The 23,873-nt window shown below is 40.9% G+C and overlaps 1 protein-coding gene and 1 pseudogene across 1 annotated transcript in view; both read left to right on the forward strand.

Annotated features, from left to right (window-relative positions):
• The window catches only part of PGM5 (phosphoglucomutase 5), a 194,989-nt gene that overhangs the window by 61,076 nt on the left and 110,040 nt on the right, over positions 1-23,873 (forward strand). The window lies entirely within an intron of this gene.
• On the forward strand, positions 16,599-16,727 carry LOC118523080 (U4 spliceosomal RNA; annotated as a pseudogene).

Genomic DNA, 23,873 nt, shown 5'->3' on the forward strand with positions numbered 1-23,873 from the left:
CTTTCTCCTCTCTCTCGCCTATTTTCTACCTAGTGACCTGAATGTATGTGTATTCCAGATGTTGGCCCCATCCCATGTGGACAAACTCATTTCTTTTCTCTTTCCAATATCTTCTTCCCTGGTTGGGCTGGTGTCTGCACGGCTCTGTGCCAGGTACTATGTGCAGCATGGAGGGGAGGTCCACAAGGAAATAAGGCACATTCTCTGCCTTAAAGAATCTCAGAGCCTGAGAGGAGGTACAGATGACTAAACTAAAAATTATGGAAATAATAGGTACAAGGCACATTGATGACACAGAGAAGTGAGGAATCAGTTTTGCTTAACATTGGAGGATACTGGGGAGAGAAGACTTCAGTGGAGAGGAAACGTTTGGAGAGTGTTTTAAACGTTGAATAGAAGGTTTGGAGATCAGGAGTTTGTCTGGTGGACAGGAAGGAGAATTGGAAGGACATGCCAGGCAGTGGACAGCAATCAGTAAAAGGGTGTGAGACATAAATTATCAAGACACATGAGGAGACTGATAAGCGTGGTTTCTGGAGCATCTGTTGTGGGACTTAGGGAGGTATACAGAAATAAACCAGTGGTAAGGAATGATGCTGGAAACGTAGCCAAAGGCCTGGATAAGGAAAGGCCACCATCTTATGTGCTGGGACCTCATCCTGTAATGGAGACACAGTTCTCTGGACCTTCTTATGTTCCCTGTGAAGTCTGTCTGGGTTCCTGTCCATGTATTTGCTTTTATTTGGTGGTCATTCAAGACCTAGCACTGTCTAGTATCCAGTTACTCTTCACATGCAAAACCTGGCCCATGGATGGAAAACCAGGGGCCAAATCAAAGTCTGAAGACCTAGTGACCCAGGCTGAGCTCTGGGAAGTGTGGTATGTGCTGACAGCCCTCAGGGAGAGGAACTGAGGTGCTTGTTCCAAGAGGTAGTGTTAAGTGAGACCCCGAATCCAAAGGCTGGCAGGTGGGTATCCAACTGGGTAAAGGCCTTCAGGGGAATTCACGTAAGAGCTTTAAGATTGGAACTGGGCTCCCTTGACCACCGTTGGGGGCATTCAGAGCATGGCCTACAACCTGGAGGAATCCTCTGGGCCATAGGAATGTGGGCAGCTGAAGCCATGGCCTTGACCACAGGCAGAGAGGTCACTGTTAGGCTCAGGAACTGACTTGGCTTATACATGACTCACATTCATTTCTCCAGAAAATTTTCCTCATTTCCACCCAGTTGGAATTTATTGCTCCCTCCTTGGTGGTGTAGAGCATTCTATTTATGCTTTTAAGTAATTTTAACCTGCCTTGTTTCATAGTATTTCTGTACATTTCTGCCTCAACTCTTGATTATAAATTTGTTAAGGCAGGGAATATGCTTTTTTCAACTTTCTCTTTATTGCACTTTAAGTAGTATTTTAGGCAGAGAATACATAAATACATAGATATATTTTTGTTGGATTAAACTTAATTGAATTAATCCTATCCTCTTTCAGAATAGAAATTGTGTTTTCTGGGACCTAGAAACTATTGCAGAAGAAGTCAGTATTGTTGCGAAGATTTTAAAATGACTGGCTGCCTTAGTCCATTCAGGCTGCTATAACAAAATACCACACACTGGGTGGCTTATGAACAACAGAAATTTATTTCTCACAGTACTGGAGGCTTGGAAGCCTGAGATCAGGGTGCTGGCATGGTCAGGTGAGGGCCCTTTCCCAGAGTGTAGACTTCTCACTGTGTCCTCGCATGGTGAAAGGGGCCAAGGAGCTCACTGGGGTCTCTTTTATGACAGCATTAATTCCATTCATGAAGGCTCCACCCTCATGACTGATGCACCTCCCAAAGGCCCCACTTCCTAATACCATCACTTTGGGCATTGAGGTTTCAGCATATGGATTTGGAGTAGACACAAACATTCAGATCATAGTATTGGCCAGTGCAGACATGGGCTGGTGTGCATTGAATGTTGTCTACATCCAAAGTGATTGGAACTGCTATCAGATCTGAAATAAATTGTCCATGCTTATGGGGAGATGCAGGATCTGAGGAATTCCTTCCACAAATACTCTGCCCATCTGATTACGGGTTAGCCAGTGATGCCCTGCCGTCACACATGCAAAAAACTGAAATAAGAAGAGAAAATTAAATATCAGGTGAAATGCTTTGAGTCCCAAGGAGTTAGGGATAACTCTATTGGGACTCCTACACGAGTGCCTGATGAGAAATGGTGTGTAAATACCCCAGCTCTCTTGCCCCTCCGTAAGATCCTGAGGCATGTGTTTTCACAGGCTCCCAGTATCTATGGAGGATTAAGTTTCAGTCACCTACAGTGGTAACTGGCTTGAGAACTCGGCCTTTAGTGGCTTTCTCCCCTTGCTTGTCTTACCTCCCTTCTCCCCTACCTGGGATCCTTCATCTCCCCACGTCTCCCCACAGACCCAACTATGTGCACTTGACTCCTTGTTTCAGGATTCAAATCTGCTTCTGGGGAACCCAAACTAAGACATCATCAGGTACATTCTCTTTCTTCTCATTTGGTGTGGATACACTTGAAGGCCCCCAAAAGTTCCCCTAACATGCAGATCCAATTATTTGGTAATAAGAAAATTAAGGCACGCAGAGAAACTTTACATGTGTGTCCAAAAATGTGTCCAGCTTTAGGGCGTTATCTTGGGGCCCTCTAAGCAGGAAATCTGAAAGGAGGTGTTTCTAGCTTTCATGATTGTGTGTGATTTTGTTATTTTATGAAATCTGCCGTGCAACCCTGTTGGGGCAAGACACTTGATAAGGCTGAGTAAACATCTGCCATGAAGGGAATTTTATCTCAAAAATGCCGTTTCCTCCTCAGCTCTGAATGTTGACAGATTTTTTCTGTCCTCGTGGGGTTTAGCAGGTTGGCTGGAAAGCCAGGATCAAATACCAGTGCGAGGTGTGAAGTCCAGGCAAGCTCAGATCCAACGAGGACACCATTCTCTTGCTAAGTTCTTGATCCTGATAAGACAACCACCCCCTTGATGGATACGGGTCTGCTGGGTGTCCTTATACTGTATGCAGCAAAGCTGGATGAAGGAGGTACAGTTTTATTAAATTAGGGTTAGCAGAAGGTCCTATGCAACATGCTTTTCTTGGCCAAAAAAAGTTGAGAAGTAGTGACAGAATTCTGTTTGGAGGTCCCTTGATTGAAAGTGGGTAGTGCTTTTAGCTTTCAGAGGAATCACAAGCTTTTAGACGAATTGTGCTGAGAAGCACAAGTCCCCAGGGAACTCTTCTCTCTCCCCCAGACCGCTGCCAAACCCAAGGGACCTTAGGAAAGCAATAATGAGAGTCAGAGAACAAGGGAGCCCTGGCGTGTGGGGGGTGGGGGGTGAAATGTTCATGCTGGGTCTCCACTTGTGAAAATGTTGGATTAAGTACCCTGGGTGATCCATTTCATGGCACACTGATCCTCTCATTTCCATCATTCATGACAATATCCAAACTATATGATCAATATTTTTGACCACAAAGTTATATTAGGAAGAGAAATTAATGCTGCAAAAGAGTACCCGTTATACCTAACCAGGCAGGAAGAGGCCAGAAAGCCTATAAATGCTGCTCAATTCTGGGTCAGCACCTACCTTCAAAACCTATTTACCTCACCCTCTTCACTTGAGGCCTTATTCCTTTTCTTGGCTATCAGGAAAGACTTTTCTCCTGGGTGGCTGCCCACGTCTTCCTTGACTTGGTGGCGGGCACCAGACCTTGGAGGAAGCCAAAAAAAGCCTCCTAGCTCTGCCTCAGTTGGACCATGTCTCTTGCCTGTAGCTGGCTTCTTGGGTTATTTTAATTTCACGTCTGTGTCATGGAAACCCCTGGCAGGAACTGTTCCCTGCCTGGCTCACACGTCTGATATGACCAGGGAGCAGGCAATTTAATTCTCCTGCCTTCGATCTCTCCTTTTTGCTCTGTTTCTGTCCTGACAAGAGCCAGAGCTGTTCTGGGGGTCCCCAAGGGCCTTTCTGTCCACTTTGTCCTTCTCTCCCTCACATCCCTCTATTACAGTTTTCTTACACACCCCTGCTTGTAGGATCCCATGTTTTGTCTGCTGGGTTTGACCAAAGGCACCTGAAGCTTGTTTGAACTACAGAGGTCGGACCTGCCTGCCCAACCCAAGTGCCCCATTTCACTGGGCAAAAGAACTGGAATGCTTTTTTATTTATCTGTGTGATAAATAAAGGAAGGAGGAAGGAGTCCCCTGAGGATTTGCCCTGGGGTGGGAGGGGGGGAGGTCTCTGTCGCCTCCCACTCTGCTTGGGCTCAGGCAAAGTCATCCTGCGCTCTGTACCCGACTCTGCCTCTGTGCTCAGCTTCACCAACAAGTGCTGGTATTTTTAGCTTGCAGACCTTCTAGTTCACATCCTGCAGCATTGAGGGTGTGAGAGAGGAGCTCTTTGGAAATCAGACCCTGTCACTGATAGCTTGTCCTAGACTGAAAGGATGACTGGAGAAAGGATGCTTTGTATTCAGCAAAGAAGAAAACTCGGCCCCCCAGTCATGGCTGCAAGCTTCTCTCTTCTCACCTTGCCTCCGGATGACTCACTGCTCGTAGGTCACCTGCTCTTTGAGGCGTGGCACCTTCCGGAGCACCTCACGCATCCCAACTGAGCCCCAGGAGTAGGTTTGAGCCTGGGGCTGTGGTGGGAGGGGCAGGTCCTCCCCTGTCCCCCCAATACCCTCCCACTGGCACCCCCCTGCACCCTTCCTCTGGCCCCAGAGCCTCTGCGCTGGGGTGTCAGCATGGAAGAGAAGAAGGAGGTGTTGGAAGACAAAGTTCAGAGGGGAAACCAATACTGTGTTGAGGAGCCAGGCTTTTGGGAGCTTTAGGGTCGATTGAAAAAAGAGAATACCATGGTAAGGATCAGGTGCCCTGTTTTTCAGTCGTTGTAACCTCTGCTTTTAATGTTTTACCGGGTGCCTCCACCCCCAATGTATGTGTAGAAATAAACTTGTGCTTCAGGATTTTGACAGGAAAGTCAAATATAAAAAGTCTTATGAAATCAATTTGATTTAATATAACATAATCGATCTCAATTCCATATCTTATTATTTTTGAATTAAGAGGGAGATATAGATACTGTGGTGTGCGCATTCAGTTGTCTGAGAGAGAAGATGAACAGAAGGTAATATGTTTTGAGTTTTGTTTTGTGTTTTGTGGGGTTTTTTTTTTTTCAAGTTTTAAAGCTCTGCGGCTGTTGGTAATTTTCAGATAAAATATGGAGTACCCATCACTGGACATTGTATAGGCAAAACAGCTAAACACAAATAGGCCTGATTAGCTCCAAGACCTGGTTTTGCTCCTTTTTCTCCCTTTCCACCACCAGCCAAGTGTCTAGGAGAAGGGGGTCCTGGTCAGGAAGAGCTGGTGGTGGGTACAGATGCTCCTGGGGAGACCTGGGCGGTTTGAAGCTGAGGCGGAAGAGGCTGTACTTGAGGGGGTGAGGCTGGGACCCGGGAGCATCCCCCTAGCTCTTCTGCACATCATCCTCTCGCACACTTAGCTTTGCTTAGAAGCATTTCATGGGAACTCGTCTCTGTCGCTTCTCTAAATCACCATTTAAGTGTTCCCAGTCCAGAAAGGTCGTCACCCGCATGCGTACTCTCAGAGCCAAGACAGAACATTTTCGTGGTAGAAAGGAGAGAATTTTCAGTGTCACTTCTAGGGCAGGCTTTATGTCTCTTTGGAGATGGCCCTTGCCCCTCGTGTGAGAATTCTGGGAGTGCCTGTCATTGTTGAGAAATCCTGTTCATTCCGCTGAGCACTAGCTCTGCTGGAAGATGGTGGCAGTTAGGCCCCGATGCTCCATCCTGAATGGCGTGGCCACCTTTGAGCTGCAGTCCCACTCAAAGACAGTTGCCAAATGCGTGGAAAGTGTCTTGACCCCAGAGTTCAGAGCTGTCACTGCTAGCAGGCCAAATCAGGTTACCACCAAGCTCTTTATGCAAATGCGCCCCGAGAGGAATCCCAGCTATTTAATAGGAATTGGCTGTCCCGGAGGTACTGGGGGCAGGCACAGCCCAGCCCTGACGCGGGGACGCCAAGCACTCGGGGACCGTGTGACTCTCAGCCCAAACTTCGGAAGTGTGTGCTGTTTCAAACGCAGAGCCAGACCTACTTTGTTGTCTCGGCTTTTGGGGTCGGGCAAACAGAAAGAGGTCACCTCAGAAGAAGAATCCTCCACTTGTGATCTTGGGCACGAAGGAGGGAAATGGACTCCTTTGAACTCCTGCAGCAGGCCACGAGTTTCATATTATCTCTGAGGAATAAAAAGGGGGCCCCACTACCCTTGAGCTGAGTCACTCACAATGCGGGCAAGTTGGTTACATGGTAGTTATTATGATGTATTTCAGGAATATTATTAGATCAAATGGAGGGAAAGGGAGGCACTTTGTAAGTCGTCACGCGCTATACACATTCTTGCTGGGATGAATTTTTTTAAAATGGGTAACGTGAAGCCATAAAGTTGATTGAGAGCCTGACTTTTGCCTGTGATTAATTTAGTATTGCCTTGTTTATTCGCCTATGGCCAGATGTAGTGACTTAAAGCCTAGAGAGATTACTTCACACACCTGTGACCTTTAGGCATTCACCAGTAGGCGGGACATAAAGCGTCTGGTCTTGGTGCCTGAAGAGTCCCAGACTTTGGACCTGACTCTGTGATGCATTCGTTGGGTGCCTTAATCTTTCTGCACTGCCTCGTCTGGAAAACGAGAACATTACTACATGGATTCCCTTGTGTGGTGGTTGTGAACACGAAAATAAAAGTGCACGGATGGTTTTGAATGTGCTGTGAAACAGTACAGTGTTATAAAAGTGTAAGGTGTTATGATGATCCTAAAAGTTCTGAAAGAAGTAATATGAACTTGGGATCCATGCTTTGGCCACGGGTAGCTTCTTCTCTGGAAGGCAAGGCTACGGAAAGGTAGATGAACGTGAGGCGATGTGTGTGCACACACATGTGCGTGCGCATGCTCAGGTGGGCGCGCCAGTGTCCGTGTTGGGGTGCGTAGTGTGACAAACATGTGATGTTAGGTGGGTTATGTTCATTTTCTTTTGCATTTAGATCCCCTGTGCCCTACCCTTGCTCTGCCCTGTGTCTCAGAGAGCCTCGCCCCCAGGTCCCTGTCTACTGCCGGCTCCCTCTCTTACCCCAGAGGTGGAGCTCGTTCCGGTCCGATGGCACCAGCATCTGAGCTTCTCTTGTCCCTGAAGCCCTGGAGGATCTGGCCATTTCCCGATGCTGCAGATCTCTGGGTGGTCTCACCTCCTCTGTTTGGCTGCTTACTCTTACGTCTCCTGGGGAACTGATTTTCTATATTAAGTTCCTTCTGTTTGAAATACCTGGAGTGGATCCTGCTTTTTTTCACTGGACCCTGGCTGATACAAGATGTTTACTTCATACATAGATATTAGATGAAGACATACCTACCAGCAATTTGTAGAGAAGAAAGATGATAGAGAATTTATATGAATGTTGAACAAATTTATAAGTCTATAAATTTGGTTACTTTATTTTAAAACAGAGTAACTGTATTTTGAGTGTACCCTGAATCTGCTTGAGCACTTTTAAAATAAGCAGTTCAGGGGCGCCTGGGTGGCTCAGTCCTTAAGCGTCTGCCTTCAGCTCAGGTCATGATCCCAGGGTCCTGGGATGGAGCCCTGCATTGGGCTCCCTGCTCAGCGGGAAGCCTGCTTTTCCCTCTCCCATTCCCCCTGCTTGTGTTCCCTCTCTCACTGTCTCTCTCTCTCTCAAATGGATAAATAAAAAATCTTAAAAAAAAAAAAAAAGATTTACAAAAAAAATAAAATAAACAGTTCAAGGGGTGCCTGGGTAGCTCAGTCAGTTAAGCGTCTGACTCTTAATTTTGGCTCAGGTCACGATCTCAGATTTGTGAGATCGAGACCGGCGTTGGGCTCCGTGTGCAATAGGGGGTCTGCTTCTCTCCCTCTCCCTCTGCTCCTCCCCCTGTTCATGCACGCGCGGTTCTCTCTCTCTCTCTCTCAGATAAATAAATCTTTTAAAAAAATAAGCAGTTTAGCAAAGTTTGGGATCTAATATTCTGGAGTAAATTTTTTTAAAAGTTTGCTTAACAAAAGTTTTTTCTCCCTAAAATCCTTTTTTAAAACTTAGAGTAACCAACCAGATGTTTTATAGTGTCTGAGTTTGCCAGGTCCTGGCATATAAAATGGGATAAGATCATTATCATCATGCAATAAACATGAATGAAAGAAACTCAAGCTTGCTTTTACAGAAAGCATATGGAGAGAAGCTGGAATCTAAATCTGGGCACATTAATATTACATTTACATATGATTAATTCTGAGTTCTCCTATGTGTGTTATCTTATTTGAGTCATTGTTTGTCTTGATAAAATTAAGGGTAGGGTATAATTTTCTAAATTCTCAATCATGGAAGGTCAAGGGTGATTTTAAATGACTGCATTGTATTAGGGAAATACAGGGCTTTCCAGTTCCAAAAGGCAGTTGTAATCGCATGTTAAGAATTCTTTGGATCTTAGGAAGTTAGTCAAAGGATTGGAGATGTCAAAGTTCCACATTTGCCTTTTTGTCCCTCAGATCTTAACATTTCAGTTACATCTGTGGAAAGACTTCAAAACATCTGTATTGAGGTTCAGAATGAGTGTGAGAGTCAAGTGATGAGCTTTAGCTTAGTATACACTATCTTAAGAATGGAAATGAACAACAAAAGTCTGTTGATTAAATGAGTAAACACCAACATTTTAAATGCTAGTGTGTAAACAAAATTATTCTTAGCCTTGTATGAAACATTGCACTCTGATTATAATTTTTTTTGGCGTTTAAAGCAGGTTGTCTAGCTCTGCATCTGCTAAGTACTCAACAGATATGTGTCGAATGAATGAATCATAAATAGAATTAAGACTGGGATTCATTTGTGCCAAATCACTGAAGAAAATAAAGGCAATAAAACTGAGACCCTAGAGCAGTAGACAGAATTAGCAATGAAGTATAAAGTACAGAAAGTACAGAGCAAGATGACAGAAGAAAGTCCCTGATTTGTGTCCACGTATTATAAGCATAAATGAATTAAAATATCTCAGTAAAAGCAAAGGCTCTCAGAATGGAGTTTAAATGGTTAAAAGTAAAAAGTCAGGCAAAGATATAGAAAAATTAGGAGCAAAAATAAAAAAGCGAAAATCAAGGTAGGAAAATGTTAAATAAAGCCACGAAGATAATTTTAAATGATTTTTATAACTCATGAATATTTATGTATCAAATTACAGCATCAAAATATATAAAGAAATGATTCAGTTTTTTTTAAAGAAACTCTATAGTAGTGAAGGAACTTGCCGCAATTCTCCTAACTTTTGACAGAGCAAGTAAGAGGAAAAATCCCCAACAATAAAATAATGATTTGATGATTTGATGAGATTTTAATACAATAATGATTTGATGATTTGATGAGATACTTAATAACATTAACTGGCTCCAAAATGTTTGCGTAGGGGGGTTTTAGGCATCATAATCTTTTCGGAGGTAGTCTGGAAGAATTGTCTTGAAACTGCATTTACATAGCAGGGACTCAGTTTATGTTCATGTTTAGTTAAGTTTTGGGGAGAGACTGAAGCAGATTATGGAGTGAGGCTACCGCCCCCCAGCTCCTTCCTCTTGGTGGCACTACTGATCCTCAAGATTCTCTCCATGCTTTGGTGCTCCCTCTTTCCCATTTAGGAAAGGAAAAAGAAAAAGGTAAACATGTAGATGAGATAATTAAAGGAAATAAAATAAATTGGCACACTCACAGGAAAATAAGTAGTAGGATAAAAGCATTCTGCAAAGGCAAAAGGATAAAAGAGCACACAGTAATCTGAATTTAAAAGAGTAAAAATCCTAGGCTGGCAGAGCTTTTCTGGAGGGAGAAAGCTGGAAGGGGCAGGACTGAGGAGCTCAGCACAGTCCCAGTTTGTAGCGGGGACAATCGGGAAGATGAGAGCAGTTTCAGGCAGGCCATTTCTCTCTGTCTCTCCTCTTTGGGGGCTGAAGTCCTTAAAGACCCCTGAGCATTCCATGAAAAGTAAGAGAGAGCCTGCAATACCACCCCGCAGTTTGAGTGGGAAGTGCTCAGGTGCACATACATCCTTCCTCCTCCTTCTTCTCTCCATGCATGGGAGGAGCAGGGACTGGATAGGGACCCAGGACAGCCATAGGGATGCAGAATGAGCCTAGATGGGGAAGCCCTGGCTGAATTTCGGGAGGCTGAGTTTTTTTTCGAACCCATGCAGATGTCATGTCTCTTGACAAAATCAGAAGCGGACAGTCTGTGGCCATTTGTCTTCTAACTTCATTTCAGAGCCCTTCTCACTCGTGCCCTCCCACACTCACCCTGCAGGCACTCCTGACCTCATGATGAACAGGGATGGGGAAGTGTCTGGAAATTTTTCCTATGCAGCGCTGTTGACGAGCCCTGAGGGGTTGAGGCTAGAAAAGACTCAGCATTGCATTTCCCACATAGTGTTTCTCAGAACACTGTTCATGAGAAATATTAATGGTGTTCCAAAACAAGGTAGATGGGTTCCATAGACAAAATGAGTTTGAAGAGGGATGAAATAAAGATAGTTTTCCCTTAAAACTTTTCACAGTCTTGAACTGGTTGCTGTGATTCTCTAATTGAGGGCTATAGAATGCAGTCTTTCCCAAAGTTGTTTGAACAAAGAACCCCCAACCCAGGTGTACCTATTAATATCTCTTAGAACACTAGGGTTCCTTGGGAACCAAATCTTAATCTAAGCCATCAAACAGAAAAGCAATGGTTTATTCTGTATTTAATTAGAGGGGGCATACCGGTAGAAGTTTGAGAGAGAGAAAATTGGATTCAGTATAAGAGAATCTTTAACTGTTAATGCTTCTCTGCAAAGGGATTAAATGGGCATCCTTGAAAAGGAAGCTCAGAAACCCAGAGAAGCCAGTCTGCTCCCTTGTCGTAGATTTTACAGAAGGGATTTTATATTAGGAGGGAGGCTGAACCTATTTGATTTTAAAGGTCCCTTCTAAATCTGATACTATTTCAAGTTACAATCCCTGCTCAGACCTGTCTTCTGATGTCCAAAATTGACTTTCTTCCTCCTTATCTGAAATTAATATAATCATGTGATGAAACACATTTCTAGCAAGGCAAATTTTATATAAGTTCCTAGCTATTCATTTGCTGTTCATTAAAAAAGGGAAGTTTCTTATTCCGAAGAAATAATTAATTCGAGAATTGTAATGGATCTTTCCTGCGGATTTTTCTGTGTGCTCTTTCTAATGTAGGTAACCTCAGCCTTGTTTTCTGTCCTTTGGCAGGCAAAAGGACAAGTTTAGTAACAAGCAGGAATTATCAAAACTTCTATAGCAGTGGGAAAAAAAGAGAACAAGAGAAAGGCAAAAGAGGCATCCCCCTTGATGACATGGTAGAAACACCCAAGTAGCGGAATTGTTTTCAAAAGACAGCCAGCAAGGCTCATGGCCAAAGTGTCCCATGTGGTTGGTAATGAGGTAACAGTCCAAAGCACCATGAAAGGGAGGAGAGAGAGGTGAAGTGTAGAGTAATGGAGATTTCATAGTGTTATTGCTGGTAACGGGGAGTGGTGGGGGCTTTCAGTTGTTTATCTATGTTGGAGGAAGTAGACATGGCATTTTGCAAATATACATTGCTATTGTATTTCCTAATATGTATAGTGGAGAGAAAAAAATCAAGAGAGAACTCTCAGATAATGTTGGGGTGGGATCAAATACTGTCCTAAACATGGTCCTATATTTTAGCAATACCGTTTCATCCAGAATATCTCAGTGCTGGACATTCAGATTAAATGTTTATCTGCTTGGCATGTGGGAAGAAAACCATCTTGAAGCGATTGTGTTTAAAGGTCAAACAGTATGGTAACACCTTACCGATTTTTATTGATTAATAAATTAAAACAAAGTTTTAACTTTCATTGTCAGTAAGCCAAGGACACAAAAAGTGACAAGGGATGTCTAAAATGGCTTTCTATAATGGGAATCAAATGAATTTGCATTGCAAACAGACCAGGATTCACATTTTCTTGATTTTCTGTTTTAGGTAAACGCACACACAAACAAAACAAACAAAATAACACTTGGTTCGCAGCAAAGGTTATTTTTGTTTGCTGTGTGAAACCCTTCTGTCCTACTTGAGCTATATTTTTAAAATTAAGATTTACTAGTGAAAGCATTTAAAAATATTTAAAGAAGCATATTGAGGATTAAAAACTAGGAAAATTTCAGATGCACTAGCCCACAGCTATTTTCATTCTCCAGAAGCAGAGTAGTACAATGAAAAGAAGGACTTTGAGATTAGGTGTCTTTCTTGGGTTTACATTTTCTACTCTGACCTTGGACAAGTCACTTATTCTCCCGAATCTTCATTCTTCATGCATAAAAAGAAAATGTGCCTTCATTGTCATATTATCATACTTATTTCCCAGGATTTTTGTAAGTATCCAGTAAGAAAATATGTGAAAGAAACTTGTAACCTTCAGATTCTTTACATATACATACAATTATTTTTAGCTCCTTTCTGATCTTTGTTCATGTATATATGGTTCCAATCACAGTACCTCATTCAAATTTGTGTTCTACTTTTTCCATCTAACATTATGGTTGTGCTATAATTTACTAGCTTTCCCCCTATTGATGGACATTTAAATGGTTTACAGTTGTTCCCTATTATAATAATACACTGAAAAACGTCTTTGTACATTTAAGCTCTTTTTTTGGACAAATTTCTCTGGGATGAGTTCCAGAGGAGAGATTATGCAGTCAAAGTGAATGAACATTTTTTATCTATCCTGTTTTTGAGCTTTCCCCCTCATCCAAAAACCCCTCCCTTTGGTAACTTTCCTAGAATGTCACAGAGTGCTTAAATGCCTTCTTACAGGCGTCCAGCAGGATTCAGAATCTGCATTTGGTGGCCATATTTCCATCTTCACGCTCTATCAAAAACACTCAACTATGAAGCCTCCCCTAGACTTCAGGGTCCTCTGGGGCATGACTGTCCCAATCACCTTTGCACCCTCATGTGGCCTGTCCTGTCCTAAGATCTCAGTGAGTGTTTGTTCAGTGCAAATAAACTGAACGGAGGGCTAGTACAGGATAGGCTCCTTACAATCACCTGACTCACCAAAGCCTTCATTCATCAAAGAGTTATTAAAAATGCCAGACACTGGTCCTAGAAACTGGAGACAAAGAGGCAGATGCAGCATAGGTGGTCTCATTGCCCTAAGAGCTGGGTCCCCAGTGGGAGTGGAAGACTTTGGTCTTCAATCTGGAGTTAAGGAGTGAAGCTGGCCTGACCCATGTAATGTGATTTCAGGGAGGGCCCTCGCTCTGGTCAAATATTTTAATCATCTGTACTCTAATATCTGTCATTCTATAACCAAGATCATGTAACAGAGGCTGGGATGACAGAAGGGGCCTCCACTGTGTTGTTGGATAAACATATCCTGTGTCAAAGAACTCCAGATTGTTTTGTAAGAGCCAGGATGTGAAAACAGAGTTCCTTGACACAGCAGGGGTAGGGAGGGCTTCCAAATCCCCTCTGGAGCAGAAAATCCCTGTTTGATCCTCTTGAGCATCATGAGGCCACCTGCTGTGGCCATGGATGCTGGGGGCCTCAGGCCAATTCAGGGAAGAGCAGAGTTTGGAGGTTTTGACTTGTGTATGAATCAATCCATGTCTAAACATTGTGTGTACGCTCCTTGCCTCTTGCTGCACAACTTTGATAAGGGGAGCAGAAATGGAGCAAATAGTTCTGAAAAGTATTCCTTGGCCTCAAACTCTGGGTTGTTTTGCAATCAATTCCTTGGGAGTCTATGTAATTTATTGAAGGCTGACGGAAAGCCAACCTTGGGTCTACTGTGAAGCCTCTCGTAGTGTTGGCTAAGCTTGAAGTCTGAGGGCAGAGATTGTCAAGAGAGTGTCAAAGAGGGCAGCTCTGATCCAAAATTCTAAATACCGTTGTTTTCTGTGGAAACCCTCAGAGAACTCTGACAAGTTTTTCAGACCCTGGATTGCCTTATGTGGGCCATTGCGCTATTGAGCAATGTGGAGTTTGCTCTATGAGTTAGAATGCTGCAGCTTTCCTTTTACAGTGCTTTGTTGAAGAGCTCCCCAAATTTGGCTAAAAAAATGATACATTTTTTGTGTGCATTGCGGTGCACTTATCTGTATAGTTGAGTGAAAATAAATGCACTTAAACCTACCAAGAGATGAAACCCAATTTGTTAACATTTATTAATTGTTCTTAATCATAAAAATATTATCTGCCCAAGATGACCACTTAACCGGTGATCATATCGGGAACTAAGGAGTTTTTCTGTGTTTGAGACAGGGTCAATGATCTGCAAGTTTTAAATGTCAGCCGGGGGATGGATCTAGCTCAGTTGTGCTGCATGGGTTATTGGTCGCAAATCCGCATGTGCACATATAGCTAGAGTTTTGGTAAGTGTTGGATTTATTTTTGGCCACCCATAGCTGATTTCATTATCCCAAATTATATTGATGAGCAGATTCTTTCAAACTTCTCCATTTCAGCTCCTATTTAGAAAGTGCCTGTGTGTAATTTTCACTTTACCTCTGTTGACTGGCTTTTAGGCAGGCATGCTAATTCCCATTTCCCCTGAGCCAAGATCATGTCTTCTGTTTCAACTGCAAGCTAATAATCTGTCAGGAGTATGGAAATATGTATCTGGAGTTTGTGATTCTGCACAGAATCAGGATTTCCAAGAGCAGCCTGTGAGAGGAAACTCTGCTCCATGCTTCTCATTTTTAAATGTTGGCTCCTAATGTGCATTCAAATCAACTGCAGGAGACCCCGTTTCCTCTGGAAGTTGCTAGCTCTATCTTTCATGTTCTGCAATCTCATAGGCACATACATCCAATGAAATGTATGGAATTTCTATGAGTATTTGTGTTTTGGAGAGTGCTCCCCATAAAATCATGACCACATTACCGGGGCGATGACGTCCATGGTGCAGTGCTGGGTTCAGATGCCGGTTCTGTTATAGGCAGAACCGGTTGGGTGATCTTGGGCAAATCTCACCTTTCTGTCTTTTACTTTCCTCGTCTGCAAAATGAAGATGAAAATTGTCTTGGTTTCAGTTCTTCCAGTGATCCAAGGTATATGGATGGAATATTTCAGTGTCTGCTCCAGTAGTTGTACTATTATAAGGACTGTACCAGCCTTGTTATACGTTTTATGTGAAGTTAATACTCTAAAGCATTTAGAACAGTTCCTTGCACATAGTAAGCTTCCAATAAGTATTGTTTACCATTATTACCTTAAGGATCTCAAGAAAATATTAATTCTCTGCCTCTGATAAGAGACAGAGCTCTGTTTAAACTAAATGCATGCCCATTGTGTGAAGTTGTGTTTTTTCGTCATTTCTAAGCAGTAAAGACAAGCACATGTTGAAAACAGCCAACCAACCAACTAATCAACCAACCAACCAGAATATCAACTCAGAGTCTAAAGTGGTAGAGTGACTCTTAACTGTACTTCCCACTAAGACAAAATTCATAAAACACAAACATATCAGAGAGTTAATCCAAACTTCCAGTTGATATGTCCCTTCAAGCAGTATCTGTTGCTCTTATATCCCACAAAAGACAAAACTCACTGCCTGACAATGGTCTTTGTCAGTCTTTTTAAAGTTAAAAGAAACAAATGTATTTTGGAATGAATAGTATACTAGGTGGTGAAAAATGTCCTCCATGTACAATTTTTCATTGGTTCCTATGAGTTACAGTGTTTTAGATGAAAGAGCACGCATTCTCATTGTCCCTACATCTGGAGAAGAACAGGCCACAGTTTTTCTCAGCCCTCTAGCCCAGGGTTTAATAGCTGTCATTGTTTAAAATCTTAGAGATAATCTACACTGTTGCAATTTGAGACAATTTCTTTTTATCCTGTTTTCCACACCCATCCTTTGAACGAGAGCCAGGTATGGACGTGAACCTCACAATCCTGTTACACAAAGAAGAATACCAGTGATCTAGACTACCACTCAATGTTTTTGTTGCTGGGAGGAGGAACAGTATCTGGGTTGGTTATTGTTGGTTTTATTCTCTTAACAACTTTGGGCTTTCTTTGAAAGGCAAAACCCAGTTGAAAAACTTCTGTTAGCTTTTTTTTTTTTTTTTAAATTAGAGAGAGAGAGGGAATTAGGGCAGAGGGAGAAGGAGAGAGAGAGAATCTTAAGCAAGCTCCATGCCCTTGCAGAGCCTAATGTGGGGCTCGATCTCATGACCCTGAGATCATGACCTGAGCCAAAGTCAAGAGTCAGATGCCTAACTGACTGAGCCACCCAGGTGCCCCAACTTTCTCATTATAAGGGAAATCTCAGATTTGCTTTCCCATACCTAGAAGTGTATGTACTTGGGTTCTCCATATCTTGTTACTTTTATGATCAGAAATAAAGATAGCCAGAAAGTTTGAAAACTTTTAGGCAATTGTTCTTTTTTAATCAGATGATTACTTTCTTATTTAATTGTTTCTTTGAATTTAAGTTGTCTTTTGAACTTAGAGTAATCAGCTTTGCACAGAGGCAGTATCATAGCCAATGAGGTTTATCTGAGGCGTGATTATTGCTAATTGAAATTAGAGTAGTCAACCATAATTTACATGTATGCATCAAAAATTTAAACTTTCTCAATATAGAGTTTTTAGCAATAAATTTTACACCATGGCTCTTTTTTCCCTCCAGTTTTATAGAGATATAATTGACATGCAACATTGTGTAAGCTTCAGGTACAAATGTGATGATTTGATATCCAAATATTTTAAGAAGTGATGACCACAATAAGGTTAACACATCTATCACCGCACATACTTACCACTTTTTGTGTGTTTGGTGAGAACTTTTAAGATCTGTTCACTTGGCAACTTTCAAATATAGAGCTACCCTATGACCCAGCAATTGCACTACTGGGTATTTACCCCAAAGATACAGATGTAGTGAAAAGAAGGGCCATATGCACCCCAGTGTTCATAGCCGCAATGTCCACAATAGCCAAACTGTGGAAAGGGCCAAGATGCCCTTCAAAAGATGAATGGATAAAGAAGATGTGGTCCATATGTTCAATGGAATATTACTCAGTCATCAGAAAGGATGAATATCCAACTTTTGCATCAACATGGATGGGATTGGAGGAGATTATGTTAAGTGAAATAAGTCAAGCAGAGAAAGTCAATTATCATATGGTTTCACTTATTTGTGGAACATAAGGAATAGCGTGGAGGACATTAGGAGAAGGAAGGGAAAAATGAAGGGGGGGAAATTGGAGCGGGAGACGAACCATGAGAGACTATGGACTCCAAGAAACAAACTGAGGGTTTTAGAGGGGTGGGGGTTGGGGGCTGGGTTAGCCCGGTGGTGGGTATTAAGGAGGGCATGTATTGCATGGAGCACTGGATGTTATACACAAACAATGAATCATGGAACACTACATCAAAAACTAATGCGGTACTGTATGATGACTAACGTAACATAAAAAAATCAAATATACAATATAATATCATAAACCATAGTCACCATGCTGTACATTCCATCCTCAGAACGTATAACTGGGATGTTTGTACCCTTTGACCACCTTCCCCCATTCCCTCTGCCTCACACCTCCCACCCCTGGCAATCACCAATCTATCTCTGTTTCTGTGAGTTCAGTTTTTTTAGAGTCCACATATAAGTGATATCATACAATATATATCTTTCTCTGACTTACTTCATTCAGCATAACACCCTCAAATTTCATCCATCTTGTTGCAACTGGCAGGGTTTCCTACTTTTTTATGATTGACTAATATTTGTGTGTGTGTGTGTGTTTTCTTGATCCATTCATCTGTCATTAGACTCTTATATTGTTCCCAGGTCTTGGCTACTGTAAATGGTGCTATGGTGAACATAGGAGTGCAGATAACTCAAGATAGTGATTTCATTTCCTTCCAATTAATACCCAGAAGTGGAATTGCTGGATCACATGGTATTTCTATTTTCAATTTTTTGAGGAAACCCCATGCTGTTTTCCATAGTAGTTGCACCAGTTTATATTCCTACCAACAGAGTACAAGGGTTCCCTTTTCTCCACATCCTTACCAGCACCTGTTATCTCTGGTCTTTTTGATAACAGCAATTCTACCAGATGTGAGATAATATCTCATTGTAGTTTTGATTTGCATTTTCCTGATGATTAGTGGTGTTTGTCAAGCAGCTTTTCATGTACCTATTGGCATTTGTATATCTTCTTGGGAAAAATGTCTATTCAGGACCTTTACCCATTTTTTAATGGGGCTGTTTGTTCTTTTACTATTGAGTTTTATGAGTTCCTTACATATTTTGGATATTAACACATTATCAGATACATAGTTTGCAAGCATTTTCTTTCATTCCTTTGGTTCCCTTTCCATTTTAATTGTGGGGTTTTTTTTTTTGTTTTTTGTTTTTTTGCTGTGCAGAAGTAGTTTAATTTGCTATATTCCCATTTGTTTATTTTTGCTTGTATTGCTTGTGCTCTTGGTGCCATAGCCAAAAAAAAAAAAAAAAAAAAAAAAAAATCATTGCCAAGACCAATATAAAGGGACATTTTCCTTGTGTTTTCTTCTAGGAGTTTTATGGTTTCGAGTCCTCCATTTCAAGTGAATTTTTGTGTTTTAGGATAGGTGTCCAGTTTCATTTTTTTGCATGTAAATATCGAGTTTTCCCAACACTATTTATTGAAGGGATTGTCTTTTCCCCATTGAGTATTTTTGACTCCCTTGTTGACCATATATTAGTTGACCATATACGCATGGGTTTATTTCTGGGCTCTTGCTTCTGTTCCTTTAGTCTATGTGTCTATTTTCATGCCAGTTCCATACTGTTTTGTTTACTATAGCTTTGTAATATAGTTTGAAATCAGGAAGTATGATGTGTCCATCTTTGTGGGTTTTTTCCCCCCTCAAGACTATTTGGCTCTTTAGGGTATTTTGTGGCTCTATAAGAGTTTTATTATTGTGTTTTCTATTCCTTTGAAAAATTCTATTGGAATTTTGACAGGGATTTCATTGAATCAACAGATGGCTTTGGATTGTATGAATATTTTAACAATATTAATTCTTCAGATCTATGATCATGGAGTATCTTTCTGTTTATTTGTGTCTTCTCCAATTTTTTTCATCGGTGTTTAATAGTTTTCAGTATACTTATAGTTTTTACTTGCTTGGTTAAATTTGGTTCTAAGAATTTTATTCTTTTTGATGCTGTTATAAATGGAATTGTTTTTGTTATTTTTTAGATAGTTTGTCATTAATGTATAGAAACACAACTGATTTTTGTACGTTAATCTTGTAGTTTTATTGAATTCATTGATTAGTTCTAATAGTTTTTTGGATTAATAGTTTTTTTTTTTTTTGAGTCTTCAGGGTTTCCTATATATAAGATCATGTTATCTGTAGAGACAAGTTTACTTCTTCCTTTTTTATTTGGATGCCTTTTATTTCTTTTTCTTGCCTCATTGCTCTGGCTGGGACTTCCAATACTCTGTTGAAGAGGAGTGGTTAGAGTAGGCACCCTTGTCTTGTTCCTGATCTTAGAGCAGAAGCTTTCAACTGTTCACTGTTGAGTGTGATGGTAGCTGTGGGCTGTTCATATATGATCTTTATTATGTTGAGCTATATTTCTTCTATACCCAATTTTTTAAGAGTTTATATCATGAAAGAATGTTGAATTTTGCCAAATTCTTTTTCTGCATTTTTGAGATGGTCATATTATTTTTTAATCTTTCGTTATATTAGTGTGATGTATCATATTGATTGATTTGCATATATTGAACTTCTTCATATCCCAGGGATGAATCCCACTTGATCAAGGAGGGATGTATGATCCTTTCAATATGCTGTTGAATTTGGGTAGCTAACATTTAGTTGAGTATTTTTGTATCTGTATTAATTGGGGGTATTGGTCTGAGGTTTTATTTCTTGTAGTGTCCTTATGCAGCTTTGGCATCAGGACACTGCTTGCCTCATAAAATGAATTTGGAAGTGTTTCCTTCTCTTTAGTTTTTTTGGAAGAGTTTGAGAAGGATTGGTATTAATTCTTCTTTAAATATTTGGTGGAATTCACCAGTGAAATCATCTGATCCTGGGCTTTCTTTGTTGGGAGGCTTTTGATTACTGAGTCAATCTCCTAACTTGTTGGTCTGTTCACATTTTTTATATCTCCCTGATTTAGTCTCAGTAGGTTGTATGTTCCTAGGAGTTTTTCCATTTCTTCTAAGTTGTCCAATTTGCTGACATAAAGTTGTTCACAGTAGTCTCTTACGATCCTTTGTATTTCTGTGGTAGCAGTTGTAATGTCTCTTTTTTTATTTCTGATTTTATTGATTTGAGTCCTCTCTCTTGCTTTCTTGGTGAGTCTAGATAAAGTCTTATCAGTTTTGTTTATCTTTTCAAAGAACTTTTTTTTAAATTTTATTTTATGTTATGTTAGGCACCATACAATACATCATTAGTTTTTGATGTAGTGATCCACGATTCACTGTTTTCTTATAACACCCAGTGCTCCATGCAATACGTACCCTCCTTAATACACATCAGCGGGCTAACCCATCCCCCCACCCCTCTCCCCTCTAAAACCCTCAGTTTGTTTCTCAGAGTCCATAGTCTCTCACGGTTCATCTCTCCCTCCAATTTCCCCCCCTTCATTTTTCCCTTCCTTCTCCTAATGTCCTCCATGCTATTCCTTATGTTCCACAAATAAGTGAAACCATATGATAATTGACTTTCTCTGCTTGACTTATTTTATGTAGCATAATCTCCTCCAGTCCCATCCATGTTGATGTAAAAGTTGGGTATTCATCCTTTCTGATGGCTGAGTAATATTCCATTGTATATATGGACCACATCTTCTTTATCCATTCATCTGTTGAAGGTCACCTCGGCTCTTTCCATAGTTTGGCTATTGCGGACATTGCTGCTATGAACATTGGGGTGCATATGGCCCTTATTTCACTACATCTGTATCTTTGGGGTAAATACCCAGGAGTGCAATTGCTGGGTCATAGGATAGCTCTATTTTTAATTTTCTGAGGCACCTCCATGCTGTTTTCCAAAGTGGCTGTACCAACTTGCATTCCCACCAACAGTATAAGAGTGTTCCCCTTTCTCCACAACCTCTCCAACATTTGTTGTTTCTTGCCCTGTTAATTTTTGCCATTCTAACTGGTGTAAGGTGGTATCTCAATGTGGTTTTGATTTGAATTTCCCTAATGGCTAATAATGATGAACATTTTTCATGTGTCTGTTAGCCATTTGTATTTCTTCTTTGGAGAAGTGTCTGTTCATGTCTTCTGTCCATTTTTTGACTTGATTATTTGCTTTTTGGGTGTTGAATTTGAGATGTTCTTTATAGATCTTGGATACCAGCCCTTTATCTGTAGTGTCATTTGCAAATATCTTCTCCCATTCTGTGGGTTGCCTCTTTGTTTTGTTGACTAATTTCCTTTGCTGTGCAGAAGCTTTTTATCTTGACAAAGTCCCAAAAGTTCATTTTCACTTTTGTTTCCCTTCCTTTGGAGACGTGTCTTGAAAGAAGGTGCTTTGGTCGATGTCAAAGAGGTCACTGCCTATGTTCTCCTCTAGGATTTTGATGGATTCCTGTCTCACATTGAGGTCTTTCATCCATTTAGAGTTTATCTTTGTGAATGGTGTTAGAGAATGGTCGAGTTTCATTGTTCTGCACGTGGCTGTCCAATTTTCCCAGCACCATTTATTGAAGAGACTGTCTTTTTTCTATTGCATAATTTTTCCTGCTTTGTCGAAACTTATTTGACCATAGAGTTGAGGGTCCATATCTGGGCTCTCTATTCTGTTCCATTGGTCTATGTGTCTGTTTTTGTGCCAGTACCATGCTGTCTTGGTGATCACTGCTTTGTAATAGAGCTTGAAATCGGGCAACGTGATGCCCCCAGCTTTGTTTTTCTTTTTCAACATCTCCTTGGCGATTCGGGGTCTTTTCTGATTCCATACAAATTTTAGGATTGTTTGTTCCAGCACTTTGAAAAATGTCATTGGAATTTTGATCGGGATGGCATTGAAGGTATAGATTGCTCTGGGTAGCATAGACATTTTAACAATGTTTATTCTTCCAATCCATGAGCATGGAATATTTTTCCATCTTTTTGTGTCTTCTTCAATTTCTTTCATGAGTGTTTTGTAGTTCTTAGAGTATAGATCCTTTACCTCTTTGGTTAGGTTTATTCCGAGGTATCTTATGGTTTTTGGTGCTATTGTAAATGGAATCGTTTCTTTAATTTCTCTTTCTACAGTTGTGTTGTTAGTGTATAAGAAAGCAACTGATTTCTGTGCATTGATTTTGTATCCTGCCACATTACTGAATTGCTGTATGAGTTCTAGTAACTTGGGGGTGGAGTCTTTTGGGTTTTCCACATAAAGTATCATGTCATCTGCGAAGAGAGAGAGTTTGACTTCTTCTTTGCCAATTTGAATACTTTTATTTCTTTTTGTTGTCTGATTGCTGTTGCTAGGACTTCTAGTACTATGTTGAACAATATTGGTGAGAGTGGGCATCCTTGACATGTCCCTGATCTTAAGGAAAAGGCTCTCAGCTTTCCCCCATTGAGGACGATATTCGCTGTGGGTTTTTCATAGATGGATTTTATGACCTTGAGGAATGTTTCCTCTCTCCCTATACTCTGAAGCGTTTTAATCAGGAAAGGATGCTGCATTTTGTCAGATGCTTTTTCTGCATCAATTGAGAGGACCATATGGTTCTTCTCTCTCCTCTTATTAATGTGTTCTATCACATTGATTGATTTGCGAATGTTGAACCACCCTTGCATCCCAGGGATAAATCCCGCTTGGTCGTGGTGGATGATCCTTTTAATGTATTGTTGGATCCTATTAGCTAGGATTTTGTTGAGGATTTTGGAATCCATATTCATCAGGGATATTGGTCTGAAATTCTCCTTTTTGATGGGGTCTTTGCCTGGTTTGGGGATCAAGGTCATGCTGGCCTCATAGAATGAGTCTGGAAGCTTTCCTTCTGTTTTTGTTTTTTTTTGAAACAGCTTCAGGAGAATAGGTATTATTTCTTCATTGAATGTTTGGTAGAACTCCCAGAGAATCCATCAGGCCTTGGACTCTTGTTTTTGGGAGGTTTTTGATCACTGCTTCAATCTCGTTACTGGTTATTGGCCTATTCAGGCTGTCAATTTCCTCCTGTTTCGGTCTTGGGAGTTTATAGGTTTCCAGGAAGGCATCCATTTCATCCAGGTTGCTCAGCTTATTGGCATAGAGTTACTGATAATAATTTCTAATAATTGTTTCTATCTCCTTGGTGTTAGTCATGATCTCTCTCCTTTCATTCATAATTTTATTAATTTGGGTCCTTTCTCTTTTCTTTTGGGTAAGTCTGGCCAGTGGTTTATCGATCTTATTAATTCTTTCAAAGAACCAGCGTCTAGTTTCGTTGATCTGATGTACTGTGCTTCTGGTTTCTAATTCATTGATCTCTGCTCTCATCTTAATTATTTCTCTTCTAATGCATGGCTTAGGCATCGTTTGTTGCTTTTTCTCTAGTTCTTTAAGGTGTAGAGTTAGTTGGTGAGTTCAGGATTTTTCTATTTTTTTGAGTGAGGCTTGGATGGCTATGTATTTCCCCCTTAGGATTAGGACCGCCTTTGCAGTATCCCATAGGTTTGGACTGTTGTGTTTTCATTCTCATTGGTGTCCATGAATTGTTTAAGTTCTTCTTTGATTTCCTGGTTGACCCAAACATTCTTGAGCAGAGTGTTCTTTAGCTTTCAAGTGTT

Source organism: Halichoerus grypus, chromosome 14 (assembly GCF_964656455.1).
Source record: "Halichoerus grypus chromosome 14, mHalGry1.hap1.1, whole genome shotgun sequence".
Classification (NCBI taxonomy): domain Eukaryota; kingdom Metazoa; phylum Chordata; class Mammalia; order Carnivora; family Phocidae; genus Halichoerus; species Halichoerus grypus.